General features: G+C 40.1%; 1 protein-coding gene across 8 annotated transcripts in view; it reads right to left on the bottom strand.

The window, feature by feature from the left end:
* ZBTB20 (zinc finger and BTB domain containing 20) overlaps positions 1 to 19,400 on the bottom strand; it is a 460,332-nt gene that overhangs the window by 429,680 nt on the left and 11,252 nt on the right. For 6 of the 8 annotated variants that reach the window (XR_015771863.1, XM_088051418.1, XM_088051415.1 and 3 more), the window contains exon 1: positions 14,640 to 14,852. The exons of 1 other annotated variant lie outside the window; for it this stretch is intronic. The gene's annotated coding sequence lies outside the window, so the exon portion shown is untranslated. Of the gene's footprint in view, positions 1 to 14,639; positions 14,853 to 19,400 lie in introns of those variants that run through there. One more of the 8 variants, XM_088051417.1, reaches the window with a different exon arrangement.

Raw genomic sequence — 19,400 nt, 5'->3', positions numbered from 1 at the left:
AAAAATATAAAAAAAAAAAATATAGGAGACAGCCAAATATCCCATTTTCTACACAGATGGGTTCAGTGATGAAGTGATAGAGACAAAGAAAAAACTGGCAGGCAGACAAGCAGCAGGCGCACAGAGAGACAGACAGAGACAGATAAACAAAGCATATTCATACATGTGAATTTGGGCTAAGCAATAGTAACTTCAGCCCATCAACAAGGTAAGGAAAGAAATGGCAGAGGCAAGAGCCGCCATAAGAGTGACTTCACAAGCAAAACCCTGACACTTTACAAAACTGTTTACGGATTCTATTTCCACTGAGCACACTAAATGCAGTGGTGCTACTGGTGATACTCTGCTCCACAACAAACTCCAGAACAAACACAGGAATCTAAGCACCACTATGGAATTGCACCTTCCTCTTCTTCCTTACCCTTTGTTTCCATCTAATTTAGATTCACCTCTATTCTACTTCTAAATCTCATTCTCCTGAACCCTTCTCTCTGCCAGGGGTTAAGATACAAACAACATCAGCACCACTCATCATGCCAAAGCCATGTTTATCCATCACTGGGGAATCAGCCTCTCGACTGGGTCCTCTGCAGAACCCAGGTGGACACTTGCTGGTCATTTTCCTCTCTACCCAAATACCCATCTATGCTCATCTTCTGCGACTCTGAAAAGAACTGCAACCCTGAACTAAAATTAAAACTTTCATTAACATCAGTAGGGTACCAGGTTTAGAAGTGTCAAGATTTGCCTTTCAGCCCTACTACCCTTTCTTCCACTTGCATATTCTTTCACTGATGACATCATCAGGCAAAACACTATAAGGAAGGAAATGATTCAAACCAAGATGGTTTCTTTATTGGGAATGTTTTTTTTTTAAATGAACATATCTTAATTTCTCATGGTAACATATGTGTTTGCATTTTCTGCTCACTCCTCTCAGATCAAGAGAAGTTAAATGTGGCAATAATTACTATGTTATCCCCAGCCTTTTTACCTAAAGGTTTCAGAGCATTTCACAAGCTGTTCATGAAACTTCAAGGCACGCAGAAGGTTCTCTCATCACTCTAGTTCACTAAGGAACAGAAGAGCAGAGGTGAAGTGCTCAGATCAGTACGAAAGTCTACAGCAGACACAAAACATCCTAGTATTTACATTTTTCATATCTTCTCTTCTTGCACATGCCATATCTAAGCTCATTAAAAATAGTGAATTAAAAAAAAATAAATAAATTCAATATCTTAAGACTGTACTCAGGATCCTTGATTTGTACTTATCTCACTCATGACCTTCTCCTAAAGCTGTTTATCCAGAAGAACCTACTCCCATACAAACCCAGCACAGCTGCTGAGAAAACTATCATGAATTCAGTCAAGCAAGTTTGGGATATACTGGGTGCACTCCAAACATCCAAATCAATTATGGTGCATTCTCAGTAAACCCAGTGATTCCAGGAAGCTCTGGAGCTCCTGAGCATGGGCATTATTACAGCTGTCTTGCACACAAAGTGGTGAGCTTTGATGCACCTTGCCCAAATTCTGCCCAGCTCGGTTTTACTGCGCACACAGCAGATCTGATTACACTCAGAGCAGGAACCATGGCATATGGCCCCTTCTGCCACAAGGAGCGGGTTCCTGACCTGCTGAGGCAGAAAATAAGGAAGCAAATTGAACGCCACTCCATTTGCTCGGCTTACTGTGCTGCTTTTGTTGAGGTTAAATATACAGGCATTCAGAATAAGGATATAAGAAGGTAAAAGCTTTATGAAACAAACAAAGAGCGATAAAGATTTGAAGCTTTAGAGTTTTATGCCAAAGTAGGCTTTTTCCTGCATATTTCCTAAAAAATAGAGTATAGACCATTAAAGCCTCTCTCAAATCATGCAGAATTACTTCCTCTGAGAGGAAGCAAGATTCTCTCTGACAAAGCAAGGAGCCTCAACAGTTCTGGTTAAGACAGATTCACCAAGAAGTTCAGCTCATTTTCTCAGGCTTCCCAGAAAGTCTGGAGAAATCCATGGCCTGTCATTATTCCAGATTCCAAACTCTCTGCTGTGTTCCCACCTCAGTGAACTTTAGGGACATTGAAACTTAGGAAAAAAGGACAGCCAAGCAGAATTTCCCCCTAAACACATCAGTGATCCCCATCAAAAACCAAGGAAGGGCCACACAAAGATGTGAGTTCAAAGAAGTAAGTATCCTCTAGATTTGCTGACTTAATGTCTGCAGAGTTGTTGACTCTTTAACCCATCTTTCCCCCAAACTCATAAAGATACATAAGGGTTCATGGTACTCAGAAGGAAAAATGGTGTGTCCTATAAAGCACTGCTCTGGCATTTTGAAGACTACCTACATCATAATTAAATATGGTAAACGTTGTACCCCAATAAGTTAAAAACCAAATCCAGAAACTGATTCATTAAAGTAAACGCATAACACTGGAGGTGCTTAATGACAGAGAAAAGCTGCCGGTTTTTATTACCACAACAGCATGTAGAGGCAACTGCGCACTAGGGAACCTTTGTAGAATATGCCTGTGTCTGAATTTTGCATGTAAAGTGGACACAAGTATCCTAAAGACTAAGAGGACTCAAATAAAATTGACTTGAGCATCTCTCAAAGGACCAGTGCTTATCAGCAGAATAAATCTGAGAGACCATTCAATCTAAAAAACAGGTCATGTATGTGTGAAGGGGGAACAGGGGAAAGACCTACCTCTACTTAGGGGATGTAGAGGGCGAAAGATATTTACTGCCTTTCCTGTACTTGACTTGAAGCTTGACTTGCCTTTTTGAGGTGGGAATTACCTAAGAAAACCTGGTCTCCATCAACTCTATTCATCTACTTTGTGAACCTTACTGTGTTGTGTCTGCCAGAAGTTCCAGCAGGCTGAGACAGTATGAGAGTACTTAAGAGGTACACTTGGCATCCCGACCAGCCTCAAGGTCCAAACCCCTTTGTGTCCTTTTGGAGGTTAATAAGACAAGGTTTTACTGACTCCATCCTGGCTCTTATAAGCTTCTTGGGGATTATCGAAATTGGAAATTGCATATGAAAAAGCTGGTTCATCCAGTTTTTAGGAGGGACATTCATCCAATTTGCCCTTCAACCCCTGAAATCTGAGACATGCCTGAGGACTGTTCTTTGTTCTAGTCTCACAAATACATCCAGCTATGGTAAATCCATAAGTCTTTGATAAAGGCAAAACCTTATTGTGCATTCTAGCTTCTTCTTTTGTAAACATGCTACACTAGATGAATTTGGCTCTCAAGGGAGAAAGTATTAATTGTGCTGGCTAATAAAACTTTCTGTTGCTGTTCTTCCAATCTGGTCTTCTAAGCATCAACAGACATTAAAACTGGCTCTTGGGAAGTGAAAAAAATATCAGAGAGCGGTACAAACCCAAAACTTGTTTGCAAGTTTTCAAGAACTGAGATCTCAAGATCTTGAGAATCTCATTCTCGAGTAACAAAACGTTAAATGCAGCTATTCCTTGTACAGTTTTCAGGTTGAGTATACAAACAACTCAGTTCCTCCCACTGTTCATTCTCTGAGAGATACCTCAGCAACAACACACCTGCGCTCTGCCCAGATCCAGCACTTGCAGGCTCCCATAGGCTTTGTCCCCACTGACAAGTTTAAATAGACAAGTAACAATCCTCTTTAAATGCCTGTGTCCTAAGAACCCTTAGGGGCCGTTTTCTTCTCTCCACATTGCAGTTCTCAGACGTTAACAGCCACTGCACGTAGAGCAGACACACACACAAGAAGTTCAGAACAGCGTAACTGTTTGAAGGCACGCTTGTCTTTATATGTGATAGGGAGCTCCTGTCTTCTCTTGATGACTATTTAATAGATCAAGCAACACCACTGTCTATTTCAGCCAGATATAACTTTGCCCTTTGATTATTACTGTACAAAAAGACGTGACAGAGAGGTCCAGTTTTTGAACATCTACTTCTTGGACAAAGCTAACACTGGAGCTTATCAGGATATATCCAGCTAAGAGAAGTCCACCCATGAGAAAACAAAAAAAACAAAAAAAACAAAAACAAAAACAAAACAAACAAAAAAAAGAAGTTACTTTGATTCAGTTAAGAGAGTAATTATAAAAAAATAAGCAAACAAAAGACCATAAAGGTTTTTTTCTTTAAAAATTCTGCTCTTAAAGACTGTTGACATGTTGGTATATTAAATTTATTTGGCCTCAATATCCAGTTACTGTAGACTCTTTGTATCTCATTTTGGAAGCAAAAATAAGACTCTAATGGCAAAGAAGTCGCATATGTGTTACAATACCACAGTAGTGTAAAAAAAAAAAAAACAACAAAAACAACCAAAAAGAAGCCTAACAGTCTTTAACATAGCCAAGAATCATCTGAGCTTCCTTTGTCCATGGAACATGGTCTTTACTTTTCCAACTCCCATCTGCATGTACAATACACTGAGGAAGGAAGAAAGAAAGGCCTCACTTCCTTCTTCTCTCTGTGCCTCGATTGTTTCTGATTAAAAAATGGAAATAATAATGTTGATTCAGCTACTGAAATTAGGCAAAACTAAATTAGCTACTTTCATTAAACACTGTAAGATATTTGAATAAGTTTCTTCAGAAATGCAAAGTGCTATTTATCTGTATCAGCAGCTATCTATGACTAAACTGTCCTAGAACCTTTTGTGAGCATTCTCTCCTCCTGCTGAACTCAGCTGATAACCATTCTTTGTTTTGAAGGACATGTGTAACTCCTTTATCTAAAAAAGCCTGGGAAAGACTTAGTTAGAACTGGCACCTCACTTTTTTGGTTAATGAGAACAAAGCAAAGCAAAACAACAACAACAACAAAAAGAAATCACACAGGGTCTCATGATTAAACCTGTGCGGATGAGAAAAAAAAGGCATCATTTTGGATGCTAAATTCTTTGCTGCCTTTGCCTGAGCATTATGAGAATAATCACCAACACCTTGTAAAAGCAAGGCTTTTCATCCACTCCATACGCTGAGATTTGAAGGAGAGATCTGGGAAGAATCTTATTAATACACCTATGTATGATGCCACAAGGGAGACAGTATCTAACACAGCAGAAATGAGGTCAAATGCAGCAGCATTGTCCTAAAGAAAACCATCTCCTGGTCACAAATCACTTGTGGAGTACCATGCATCATCTTTACTGCTTCAGACATATGCCAGCTGCAGCCAGTAGGGAGAAATACAAAGCTAAATTCAGCTCTTGGTTCAAGTTTGGGTCTTCTAAATTTCATGGAATTGGTCCACTTTTATATGAATATAACATAGGGCAAAATATGACCCATAAACACTTTAACAGATACAAAGACATTAAATTTCACATGGAACCACTTATCCCAAAAGCACAGTCCTCTGAAGATGATTATTGTATGATGATTATTCCAGCTCACTGCTCATAAGGAAAAAGGAAAGGGCTGTGGCCCCATCCCACCCTTCTCTGGTCCTACTCATACAGAACTCTGCTGCTAAAATTTTCTCCCTCTCTTGCCAGTGGGACTAAGTTAGCCCCTCTTTTTGCATGAAGTTCAGACTTTTTGTCCTCGTTTTCGTTGAACAGCTCTGCCCCCTGCCTGTGTCTCAGCTTTTATTTCTTCTAGCTACTCACATTCTTCACAAACCTCCTTCCTAAATGCTCCATTTGTATCCTTCTACCACACTGAAGCCAATGTTCCATAGTAACATTACTCCAGATTCTAATAATTCTTTAAAACAGCCTACAGTCTATTAAGCCGTGTTTCCTGCACAAGGAGACTTCAACCAAGAAACTCCAGAAAAGCTCATTTTAGCTCACTTCCTTTTTGCTTTCAACCATTTTTTACCTGTAAAAGATAGGGAATGAAAATTAAATAAATTCTGCTAGCAGAATAAATTATTACAGGGCTGGATATGGATGTGATCTAGACAAGAGGGTTCTCACTCCAGCATGGAGACAGTTTTAACTGAGATAGCTCAATTATTAATAGGAGTTTGGTCAAGGCAACCTTGGGCTGAATGCTCTGAAATTACATGGCTCAAAACACATGCTAAATTCACGTGAGATCCAACATAATACAGCCTGCATGAGCAGGGCAGAACAGTTTTGCTGTCATCCAAGCTACCTAAGTAAACATTAGCTCTTATCGTCCATGTGGTACAAACCTTTCCAAAAACAAAACAAAAACCCAATAAAAAGCCAAACCCAGACTTCAGGTGTCAGTTCAAGTCTGACATGCCAGAGAAAGACCACAAGTATTCAAGAACTTCAAGGGAAGGCTAAAGGAAAGCCATTAGAGTAATCAGGGTGATAACAAGGCACAAACTCAAGAGGGAAGGATAAAACTTGCTAGTACAGCTATAACTAACACCCCCCTATCTGCTTTCAGAAACTAATAAAGGTCACTATCTCTATCCTGAAGACAGGTAACTGAGACACTAGGAAATAAAGTGACTGGTTGAAAATAACAGAGGAAACTAGAAACAAACTGTGGATCCTGCTTTCCTAATGCACAGTGTATCCTCACCAGTACCTTGCGTACAGTAGTGATTGCACTGCAATCTGATTAAAATTTCTGATACTGCACGATGACTTTGTGCTGACAAAAGTATTTCAGATCCCTGTAAACATACTGGGGACAAAAAAGTTTGTCTACCAAAGTATTAAGAAAGGCTTGGAATGGGATCTCGTCCCCTGTAAAAAGGGACTTAGACACTAGCATAAAAAGCAATTTAATTTGATAACCCAGAAATGCCCAGCACTAGGGAAAAATTACTGAGTTTTCTCTTGTCCGACAGAAAGTTGTGCATGGCTGACTGTACTGCAAAAGCAGAACTGGCTTTTAATCTCATTCAGGAGCAGCTCCTCTCACAGCAGTGAAATGTTTCAAGATGAGCCTGACTGACTTGCTGGATAAATGATTTAAGGTTGGTATAGCTCAGACGGAACCAGCTCATTTAGGATATGTCACCATCTTAAAAACACTTTTTCTATCCAATTGGAGCAAGTTTTGAAGCTTTCCAAACTTGGCCATGGCTTGGAGAGGAAAATAAAAGCAGTATTTTCATGAAATGCTGGAAATTACAAAACAGGGCTGGGACTTCAAACGGTCTGCCAGGGCAGGCTGGGCCTTCGCCGGGAACTCATGTCACTCCTAATCACTTGTATTAGTTTAGCACCAGCAAAAGGTGCCAGATTGGTAGCCCCAGGCGCTGTACTCTCTATTTATCCCCAGAGCAGGTACAGCAGGATGGCAGGCTATCACAGAGATGCCAAGCCCTGCCACAACTCCTCCCATCCAGGGACCTGGTGAGAAGAGGGTGGTGAGGTCTCAGTGCTGTGACTGCCCACACAAGGGCCAGTACCCTGCACTTATGTTTCAAAAGGATTGGATCTCAAACTGCAGGGCCTGTGAAAGGGAACTAAAGGTAGCATCAGTCTACAAGTAGCCTCTGAGAAACTGAGATAGAAGGACCAGAGATTCTTTTCTTTGCATTACATTCTAGATGTCTCAAAAGGAATGAATTCTTGAGAGAGCGATGAGGTCAGAGAGAGTCAATGTACTGAGTACAAATGAGATTTATACGTGGCTTGAGTCACTCCAGACAATTAGCTACCCACCAGGCTGTTTGGTTTATTGTCCCTGCTGGATAAAGATTTAATAAGCAGTCACCTAGATGGGAAACGTGAGACTTGCAGAAAGGAAACTTTTCATTACTCTACACAGAAAAGTTGAGCCCAGTCCTGCAACAGCTCTGCACAGCTGATTCCCACTGGTGTGTCAACGGCTGCAAGATGAAGCTCTTTTTCATGACAGTCCACATAGGTGGAAAATATGGGAAACACAGGTCCATCTTCTATTGAATAATTACTATATCAGAAATCTTTCACACATACCAAATCTTCTGTGGAAATTAATACAGCTTTTTTCAGTTTTTTTTCTCTCAATCTTACCCAGGACTCGAGACATTTTTTCATAGCATAAAAGCACAAAATGCTGGATTTAAAAAACTTATCTACTGGGCAAATATGCTGTGTAGGGAACATATTAAACAATTCAGTCTATGTTTGGAAAAGAAATACAGATTCATCACAACGAGGAAGGATGTTCAAGAGTATCCTGAAAAAACAGCCGGTATTCAAGCCAAAGGACAGGATGAAGTGGGCACAACAGTATAAAGCTGACAAGCAGATTTAACTGACAGTGACAGAAAGAATTGGAAGCTGCCAAAGCCTAAGCTACATTAGGGCTTCTTCAGATACTACATACACTAAAATTGAAACTAAAAGCATCAATGAGAACATTTGATAAAACCCCTTCAGATGGCAAAAATCCTAGAAGCAGACACAGCAAAACAAAAAATACAAACTCTGGGAAAGCATAAGAATAGGAACACCTATCAAATGTAAGACTGGGGGGAAAAAGGCTGAATTACAGATTGAACATTTCATGACCTTTCAGCAGTCATGCCCGGTATCCAAGGCTTTAACACCCTTCATCTGAAGGCTTCTTTTGCTGTTACTACGGCTCATTGCAAGAGAGCTCAAAGCCATTCATTTGGCATAATTTTTGTCAGGCAGTGTCCCAGAGGGTGTGGCCCGGTCTCCTGGGAATAGCATTTGTTAGTTTTAGAGAACCAGCAGAGGGAGCACATCAGCAATTAAACATGGTTTTCTTGTGTTTGTGCCTAAACAATGAGATTTTTTGGTTGGGTTTTTTGTTGTTGTTTTGTTTTTATTCTCAGCATTCCTCTGTCACTAATGCCTGTGACTCACTTAGCTCTCAGACTGCTGGGAGTTTAATAGCCAGAGCCATGGAGAATACCAGGCTCCTCATCCAACCCACATAAAATGACAGTGGTCACAAGCTTTTACCTAGTTGTCTTTCTTCACCTTCTCCCCATGTCAACCTCCATCTTACACATTCCTGACATCCTGCCCATGAAATCTTGTACTGCCACATGACAATTACTTTCACATTCCTGCAGTGTGGCCACTAACTTTCTAGTCAGAAAGAAAGGCATATGGATCTCTAGGGAGGAAATAGAAATCAATAATTAACTTTCAGTCAGCTGAAAGGACAACTCTGAAGTCCACAACACAACTTTCCTAGTCCTACTTTTGTATCCTCAAGGGATTCATCACACAGCTATTGATGATCTTAGAAGTAAGATAGTAGAAAGCCTGTTTTTCAGTGGAGAAGAAAAAAAAAAAAAGAAAATCAGTAATTCCTATGCTGTATTTACCTCCAAAACAAATGACACACTGTACTTGCTTGCATTTTTAGCTCTACCATAACCCGAAGATAAATTCACTCCGAAAGTGTAACATTAACAGGTCATCTACGGGTCTAACTTACAGAATGGCACCATGTTTGTCCTGCAAAGGATTTCCCACAGGTGCTCTGCAGAGGGTTGGAAGCACTGCCTGTTCAGGTTTCCTTTCTCCTTTGCTATTGTTAACAACTGGTTTTAATTCAGACTTTCATAACCCCTGGTTTGATAGTAGCTCAAAGATCCTGGAAGACCCCACGGGTTCTGGTTCACCTTTGGTACCATCATTTACACTTGTGGAAACTGGACATAAAATGTTGCCTAGTGATCTGTGTCCACCCACTGCAGAAAAGCACAAGGAGAGAACTATGACACGAGGTACTGAAGAAGGAAGTCCTACAGATGCTGCCTGTGTTTGATTAGGTAGGACTAGTTTGTGTTAGAGTTGCTATCTGCCATGAAGTATCTTGAGGAGCAGTACTGAGAACAGCACGTAGCACAAGCTCTAAATCCACCCTCCATGGGGCTGGTGGGGCAGGTTGTCACTGATGGGATGAGGCCATTCTTGGCATGAAAGGATTTCAGCCACTGTTCTGGAATAGTCCATGGCCTTTCCTTCCATAGTGCCATCTAGTGCCAACTCAGCCAGCAGCTCCCTTCTCTGGGAGGTGAACATCTGCCCCCTTAAACAGCCTGGGACCCTCCACACTCAATTCACCAAAGCCAACAGCCAGCAGTCAGAAGAACAGTGTTTGTTTTTTTTTCTTTAAGGACAGCTTTATCCCAGTAGACCAATTTCCCATTCCTGTGTTCTATCTACTTCAAGACACCGTCTTCCTTTCTTCCCTGCATATGGCAAAAGCTAAATTTCTTTCTTCTTGTAAACCTCAGGGATGTGTAGCAACCTGCCACGTGGCACCAGCAGCCCTGGCTGCCCCAGCAGCTATGGAAGAGGAGGTGGCACATGGTCCTGTGCCTCTGGTGACCATTTTACAAAACCCAACTGCAAACAGAAATCCCGCCAGTGCTGGGCAGTCCAAATGCCGCCATAGCACACCATGGTGCTGGAGGATTAAGTACAAAAGTGTAAAAAAATATGACAGACATAAGCAGTAGTCATTCTGAAATGCTCCTATTAGAGGAGAACTGGATCAGTGCCGTTAGAACTAAATATTAACTTTTATAATGAATACTAACCAAGAATATGATCAACGCTATCAAAGGAAAAACCACCTAGACAAAAGCATTTGCCTTTATTTACTCCTCACTGAGAGTTTAATACATCTATGAAAATCTCTTCAAGTTAAAATGGTCCAGATCTTACAAAAGTACCTCAAAATTTGGTGTATGGTCAAACACTACTTTTCACCGAGAGAAAACTGGCATAGATAGATTATTAAAAAGCCAAGCTATTTTTCACAGTTGATACTGTTTGTTTGTTTTCTAAAATTTTCTTGGACCAAACTAACAAGAACAGTGAAGTCCATTTCACTGTGATTTGCCATCATTTTCCCTCTACATCACAGTGAGAATGTCAGACCCTTCAGAGGGGACAAGTTATTCCTTAACAGTAACTATTTCCAGTGCATTGTTTCAGGGAAAAAAAAAAAAAAAAAGGAAAAATAAAAAATAAAAAATACTTTTATAAAAGGATTTGGATTTTCTAGAAGTTTTGTTAAAAATAAAAATCTAAGTAACTTGAAGTTAAATTTCAGTTTTTAAATTCCCATTAACCTTTATGAATCTCTTTCAGCAGAAGCTCTTTACCATACAGATCGCAGTTTAAAGAAGTCCTATAAAAACAGACTGGAGTGGAACCAGCTGAAATCTACAAGGCCACAGCGTGCCATCAATTTCTAAACAGAACTTATATTCAAATTATTCTGCTTAAAACCTCATATGGTCTGCAAAAATGAGCAAGGTTTTCTTGAAACTATTTAAATAACAATTTATCTAAGTAATCTCACTTGTACGGGATTTGTAAGCTATCCCACAGAATTCTCTAGCAGGGGACACTATTCCCCATTTACATCAAAGTTTTATAAAAATAATATTACAATTTTTTTAATATTCTGCAGCTGTTTTCCCTTATGAATAAGCTGAGCCTATGAAGAAAATGTGAAAATAGGAAAACTGTGAGTAATATTTATAATAATGATATATTCAACTCAGGAAATTGCTACAACTGACTTTATCAAAATAAACAAGATAGATATTTTTTCCTCCTTTAAGAGAAAAGTAAAATCCTCCACTATTAAAAATAATTTGACTTGGTATTTGTTTGGTATTCGGATTTAACTATCTTATATCCCCATTTTTGGTCCTGTTTAAAAAAACAAACCAAAGAACAACAACAACAAAACCCCAGCACAAAAACATACACGCGGAAACCCCAACAGCATTGCTCCTCGTCTCCCAGGAGTGAGAGCGGCACATACACACGCCATTCAGCCCAAAATTGCTCTAGCTACAGGGCATGGCAAGGCATGAAATAAGTGCTCCAGAGCACTTCCTCATGTGGGTGTGTTAGATAACTGTCTGCTCCAACACTAAAATAAAGCACAGTGTGACCCAAGGAGCAGCGCCAGCCCTGCCCCGCACAGCTGCCCAGGCTGCGGGCAGGGGACCCGGGGCACCCCGCGCCACCAAACCCGGCCGTGCGCCCCTGGCCAACAGGTCTGGCATTCCCCGAGTTCCAGCTACATCACCATACGCTGGATTTAAGTTTACTTAGGCATACTTTACCCTTTGCTGCTGCATCCAGATTGCAAATGGACTTTGTGCTATTGAAAGAGCTAAGGTTTTTTTATTATTATTATTATTTATTTTTTTTCTACAGAATATAGTTGGGGTTCAGGGAAAATTACATCCTCCTAGTGAAGAAGGTTTTACTATTAGAAAGAAATCTTACCGAGTAATGAAAAGTGTTTCGCTTACTCTGACTCTCTTTCTCTGCTTGAATTCTTCTACTTGGAGTTTTCATAAAATCAAGAGGTATCTTGGAGTAATTTTTAAAGTTTTTTAAAAATGTTCAGTTGAGTCTGGGCTTTTGCTAAAAGTACATGAATGGACCTGAGGACAGGTCCAAAAAACCTGGGCTGTTGAGGAACATACACCTGCACTGGTGCAGGAGAAAATGACAGGTGCCTGAAAACCCCTCACTGTGCACAAGGAGGATGGCTGTGAGCTCTCCTGCTGCCTCAGTCCAGGCTGACCACCACCTAGAGGCATCAGCAAATCCACCTTTGAGAGCCCTACATTTTTTTGGCATAACTTCAGCATCCCCTCTCTAACCAATCTGAGTTTCAAAGCCTGAGATTCAAACTTTAGGAGAAGAGGAAATACCATGCTACAGTTAACAGGTCATTTAGAGCAACAAACACATTTAAAGTCTATCAACAAAATATTAATTTAGAAGTTTGAATAAAAATAGAGAGGGAAAAAAAAATTAGTAATCAATAAATGTCACTCCCCAGCTAAGAGACGAGCTACTAAATTTTGGCACACTGATATATAAAACCTTGAAAAGTTTCACTGATGTTCTGGAAAAGCTGCTAATAAAATGGAGCAAGTGGTTTCTGTAGTTATAGTGCCAGTGAATAGATCTGCTGCTTTGGATTTCAATTAACTTAGTTTGTTCAGTGAGGAGGCACTTCTGTAGAAATGGGGACTCGTAAGTTAAAGGACAGCTAAAAAAAAAAATCACCAAACAACAGCAAAAAAAACCTGTTGGCAGCAAAAGTTCTTTCTGGCTGCAAAATAATGGATTTTTAAGAAACATTTCAAAGGATTTGAAGGTTTTGGAGAATCTCCTAGGCAGTCTCAGGTGGGTTAGGAATATTGCATTATGGACTTCTTTGTGCTAAAAGGAAGGCCTAATGCATGTTTTTAAGAAGTCCGCCTCTTGCTATTAAATAAATAATTTTCTATTAAAAAAGGTGATTGTTACTGTTCAGAGATCTCCACTGATCAGCGTCCATTTTATATAATTACTTAGGATTCTCCAGAACATTTTATGTAACTCACTTCCACTATCCCTTTTCTTTTTTCTTTTTTTTTTTTTGTTACCAGCAGAGTAGCAGTTTTACTCTCCAACAGAAATGACAACAGCTCAGATAAAAAGACCATTTCAAATGGATCAGTTTAAGCAGTCTTTAGAACCCATAATAAATCTGGGCTCCAAAAACTCGACAATGCTAAATGGGCTATGAAATGCATCACAAATCCCTCCCCAGAAAAAAAAAAAAAAAAAAAAAAAGAAGTTAAAAAAAAAATCAATTCAGAGAAGAGCTTCAATGTTTGAAAATAAAAATAAGCAGCATATTTGTGGAATGAAAAATGGTAAATAAATAGTTACTATTTCTGGACAAAATGGCTCGATAGATTTCATAATTTGCCACCACTGTAAAAAATATCTATTCCCTTCCCCCCTCCCTTCCCCGTCAGTACACACGGAAACACAAGCATAACCATGCATAAAGTGGGAGGGTGGGGGGCAGCCAAGGATACAAACTCCCTCTTAGAAAGTTTGAATTCTTATTAACCCAGTGATGCCTCCATAATGTTACATTAGATCAGCAACATAAAAGTTAGAATATACGTCTCCTTTCTTCCTAGCAAAGGAAACTGCAAAAACACTAATAATGAAAAATAGATGTTAAAAATACCGAGGAGGAAAAAGTACATGTACAATAACCAAAATTAACCCCCTCTGCCCCCACACCGAAACAGATAAACACCAAAATCTCTGAATAAAAATCCTGTCAGGAAGAGTGGAACCTGCTTTCTCTTTTTTTTGCTTTTATTTACTGTATGCCAAGCCTGGACTTTAAACTTACAGTGTGCACATATATAGAAAACAAAGAACGAGAGTCACCGTTAACCCTGCTCACCGGCATTACAGTTAAAAGTCATTGGCAAATACTAATAAACCCCCATTTAGCAGTAAATAAGGAGAACATGATATATGGACGGACAGATGGAACTGCATAAACAGAAAAGAAAAAGCAGAGAGACCCACAAACATACGGAGAGAGCTGTTTTAAAAGAGTGAAAGATATTGATTTACTTGGAACTAGTGTTGGAAAACAAACGTATTTGTTTCCTTCATGATTAAAAAAAAAAAGTAATTAAAGTGAATCATAAGGGGGCACACCCTTAAATAAGTCGGGGGTGGGGGGGGATACATTTGTGGAGGGTAAGGCCTTCTATAGATGTTCCGAATTTTAAGCTAGCAAATAGGTCTGGCAAACTTACATCTCTAAATTAAAAATCGAGGGGGGGCGGCGGGGGGGGGGGAAATAAAGAACTGCTGGTGGTTTAAGGAGAGTAGAGGATTTATTCTTTTATGTTTTATAAAAGTTAACTGGCCTACCTTGTTCCCCAGTCCTCAGTTTGTCTCCTCATAGTCGCTGTCTCCCTGGAAGTACAGTGTGAGTGGTAATGACTGCCTGCCTCCCTAATGAGTCCATTTTCCTGCTCTTGATGTTGTGTATATACACACACTGCAACCTACCTTACAAACCACAGAGACGGGAAAGGGAGAGCGAGCGAGAGAGAGCGAGCGAGAGCGAGCGAGAGTGCGAGAGCCAGGGAGAGCGAGAGAGGGAGAGAGAGAAAGGCGCACACAGACAAAGCCCTCCTACCAGACAGCAGACAACCCTCCTTCCCCGAGCTAGCAAAATACAACTCGGCTAATGCAGCAACAGGTTCAATACTGCCAGGCTGAGGCAGCCTAGCAAAGGTATACGGGGCTGAGCACGATTGCGGGCAAATAAACACTTCGGTGCCGGCTGGCTCCACCTTTCTTATTTATTTATGTTACAGGATGTTGGAATGCATTGTTTCAGACAGTCCATACGATTATCATAAATACATTTTTTGGTGCATATTAGCATGAAGCGCCGAAACGTATCAGCCATTCTGCTCCGTAACCTTATAGCTCTAACACATGCAGGGAAGGTGTAAACATATCTCTTTTGACAGGCAGACTACACAAAGCCCACTGATGATTTTAAAGTCATGAGATCTTTCAAGAAAGACGCTCCTGAAGATAGGTTTCCCCAGACAATAGGGGAGCAGGGAAAATTGATCTTGATGAGGAAGAAGTCTTCCTAAGAGACCGCTCGGTAAACAATTGAAAAGAGAGGGCTATTCTCCCCAGCATTCCCTCCTTTCAAAAAATATATATTGGGAAGCTTCTACCCCTACAGCTATAATAATGTGCTGTGCTTATGTCTGAACAGGTGCAATGCATATAGTACATGGTGTTACAAGGACAGAAATAAATCTCTCAAGTAAAAAAACATTTTCCCAGTTGCAAACAGGCCAAGGTTATTTAAAATACAGGTCTAATCTGAAGAATGTTCTCCCCACTCCTTATATATTTTTGCGGGGGGGGGGGGGAGAGGGGATGGACTCATGGTAGAAGGTGCGAAGGAGAAGCAAAGATAGGAGAAACAATACATGCAACCAGTTACTATATTTTTATTTTTACAATATTCTGTCACATCTGAAGAAGATGTATGCTGCTTCTAAAATAATTTTCACTCAGCCCTGCTTCTTATCACACGTAAACTTACGTGGTTTATTTCACAAAAATTCTGTTTATTTTAATGACAACTACAGACACGTCAAAGTAGGAAGACCAGGGGAAAAGCATTTTGCACCTGTATTTCATCCTTGGCAAGGGTTCTCCATGAACTTTATAGGGTATTTTTTTTAGATGGAGATACTAGCTAAAAAAAAAAAAAAAAAAAGAAAAAAAAAGTTTTGTGATATTCCCAGGGTTAATGTAATGCTGTAAATCAGTAGAAAAACAGATGAGAACTCTAATGTCCTCCTCAAGCAAAACAGACTTTTCCTGGAGTTACTCATACCCACCTAAAAGTTAAGTGTCCTGTCTAAGCCAGTTGTGTAGGCTCCCTCTATTGTCAGTGGAGAGACAGGCGCCTCCCAAAAGCAATTCATCCCAGCTTTCTCTGTCTCCTCACTAAAGAGGGAGCCTACACAACTAGATTAGGCTAAGCAGCTAGCTTGTAGTTGGCTAAATTAAGTAAAATGAATCTCACTTTTGATCTAAAGCTCTATTACAACATCCTGCTTCCCAAAATACATTTTTATTATCAGATTTATTATTAGGCAATATATGCCTAAATTGTAGTGATGGAAAAGGGATAGCCTGCTGACTAAAACAGACAGGTAAACTCCCTAGATTCATGGATTTGTACCCTCAGGCTGGCTGGAAATTCATGATTCACACATTCCTTATAATATTAACCTGGTGACTGGTGAATTCGATTAGTTTTGTTCACTGGTAGATGGTACACATTTTTGTATTTTGCTTATAAACATTCTGGTTTTACCCAGATGTACAGTAAATACAGAAGGATTAAGTAATTTATTTCAAAAGGTTAATTTTCATTAGTTTTTTCATCAAAACACAGCCTCTCTTACCTTACAGTAAAATATGAAGAGTAAAAAGCTCTAATAGACTACTTAGTTCAACTCCTTCTGTAATATTTAGCTACGTACACACCTAGCACATGTAGAGGCAGCTCTCCAAGTTACTCCAAATATATATTACATATTTTCTTCTCTGGACTTTATGACCATAATCACCTTATTGAAGGGTATGTAAGGTCAGGAAAGCAGAAGGGGCATTTGTAGACTTTGCCTCTAACTGTGGTAACTTGATCTGGCTATGTAAGTACCAATTGAGCAGTCACTGCCTCAGTTTTTCCATCTGTAAAACACACTCAACTGTAGTTCCATGAGTAGATGGTACTGTAAATATGTGAAGAGTCTTCCCATCTCAGCCTGGCGTATCTCAGGGTTTTATGATGGCAAATATTACGGGAAAAATATAAATACTTTGTCAAGGGGACTTGTATCAAAGCCAGCTGATGAAAATCACAAGTTTTCATATCATTATATTCAGTTCAAATAATAAGAATAGTCTCTGAATTTAAAAATTAAAAACCAGGTCTACACCAAAATGAGGATATCAGATGTGAGAAGTTCTTGGCAGCCTGGAATATTTGATCCCAAACTGATATTAATTCCTTTGTCCTATCAATCTTACACATACAAATCTGAAGAGATATTTAAAATGTACCAACTTTGGATAAAAAAACAGACTTGAACCCTTCAAATGTAAGACATTCAGGTTGGAATCTGAGTACTGAGTCAGAAACACTAAAGTTTGAAAAATGTTCAGATTTGTAATTGATCCAGATCCAAAACCTTCTAAGTTGGGAGGCACCTAGATCCTTAACTTTCCTCTAACTTTCTAGATACGTCATATATGCATCTGAACCAGGATAACAGGCCAAAATTCCTCATGTTTTGAGGAAGTCTGAATCTCAGTAACAACACTAGAACCGAGCCCAGTTCCATTCACTTACAACAAAGCTAAGGGCCAGACCCAAACTGGAACCCAAAGCCACCCCTTCCAAAGTCACATGGGGTTTGTGTACTCACAGAACTATAGAACTAAACCAAACACTTTCAAACCTCAAGAATGTTGGAAGGAAAATATGGAGTAGGTTCCAACGTAAGCTAGTTTTGGCCCTCAATGAGAAATTAATCCAATTAACTATAATCTTTATAAAATCCAAATATATGTTTGACTTGAATGAAAAAAACCGCACAAGATGTGATTTGTACAACTGGTTCCTTGCCTGGGAGTCTTTCTTAGACTTCGATCCTAACCATCAATGGCTCAATTCTGGGTTGTCTTGTTAATCATTTAATCCATCTAAACCATTTAAAAAAAAATCCTGAGTGGTGCAATTTGAATGGAGAATCCTGATTTAATGTTTTGCCAACATAAAACTGCCCATTTGCTTGATTCAAAATGCTCAATGAAAGCCTGCTCAGCACCACACCACACTCCTGTGGGTCTGCAATTCCTCCTCTCCATTATATGAGGAGGTCAATGGCAATGCACTGGGACGATTTGCAAGAAGAGGAAGGAGGACATGTGGCTGCTGGCAGCTTTCAGCTCTGTCACAGGACTGGACACAGACCTGCCGTGTGACAGTGAGGGTCTGCATGGCAGTCACAAGGCTGGCCTGTGCCTGGCTATGCAGGAGAACAGACAAGCAAGCCCTTGTCATGTGCCAGGATCGTACATCTCTCATGGCAGAGACACCAAATTTTGGTTAGGCCATGCATGGTGTCACCCCACAAGAAAGAGGCTGGAACAGAGGGCTCCCGGCTGGCTTAGTAAAAGGCTGCACTATCCATCCTGAATTCAAGGACAAGCAATGCTGGTCTACCCTACAGATGATGCTCCTGTTTTTTTCTACCAACTTGTCTTCTTAGTTCAGAGTTGGTTTCTAGCAATTGTCATTAGGGAGACAAAAGAGCTCTAATCCCTCTAGCAAAGCCTCCAAAAGAATAAAAAATATACTAGCACCAGGAAGACAGTATGTCAAAAATTGTCGTGTTTGGTGCAGCTGGAATACCCATCTCCGGTTCTGCCAGAGAGCTGCAGAGCCCTGGTTGTCAATAGTAAGGGGAAAATAGAGAAAACCAAAGTACCCACCAGAAGTGTGAAATACTTTGTTGCAAATGACAAGATCCTGGATGAGGGACGGACGGAGAGGGAAGGAAGGTACTTCAGTGCCATATAACATATTCTAGACTGCTCTAGTCTCTCCTCTCCACTTTATGTCTCCAGGCACACCAACATGCTAAGTTTAGACATATCTTGTTGGCAGCCAAAACTGGAAAAGGAGTCACGGCATCATATAAACATGTCTGAGGATAAGAGTACTACTTCCTTCAGAAAAAAAAAAATAAAAATTAGACTCTTAGCAGATACCTAAGGGTTGATTTTCAAATGCTTAAGGAATTTAAGTGAGACTGACTCCATGAACTGGTTGGGTACCTTGCATATCCATGTGATAGGCTAAAACACTGCTTTTGATGTACTTCACATATTTGCCCTACGACATTTCCATTAGTACCTTCAGGGAGCTCTGCATTACCAGAATCCCAGGAACTGTTCCTAGAAACCAGGCTGGTTTAACATCATACTGCTGTTAAAAATCCCAGGCAAGCTTCCATCACAATTCTGTTTCCGATGGTATAGGCAGGACCTAGAAACAGTCACAGCAACATGTCTGAA

Source organism: Pseudopodoces humilis, chromosome 2 (genome assembly GCF_049639895.1).
Source record: "Pseudopodoces humilis isolate 2021_Gansu_Grassland_sample_001 chromosome 2, ASM4963989v1, whole genome shotgun sequence".
Lineage (NCBI taxonomy): Eukaryota > Metazoa > Chordata > Aves > Passeriformes > Paridae > Pseudopodoces > Pseudopodoces humilis.
Note: the sequence above shows the minus strand (reverse complement) of the source record. Positions and strands in the feature narration are given on the sequence as shown.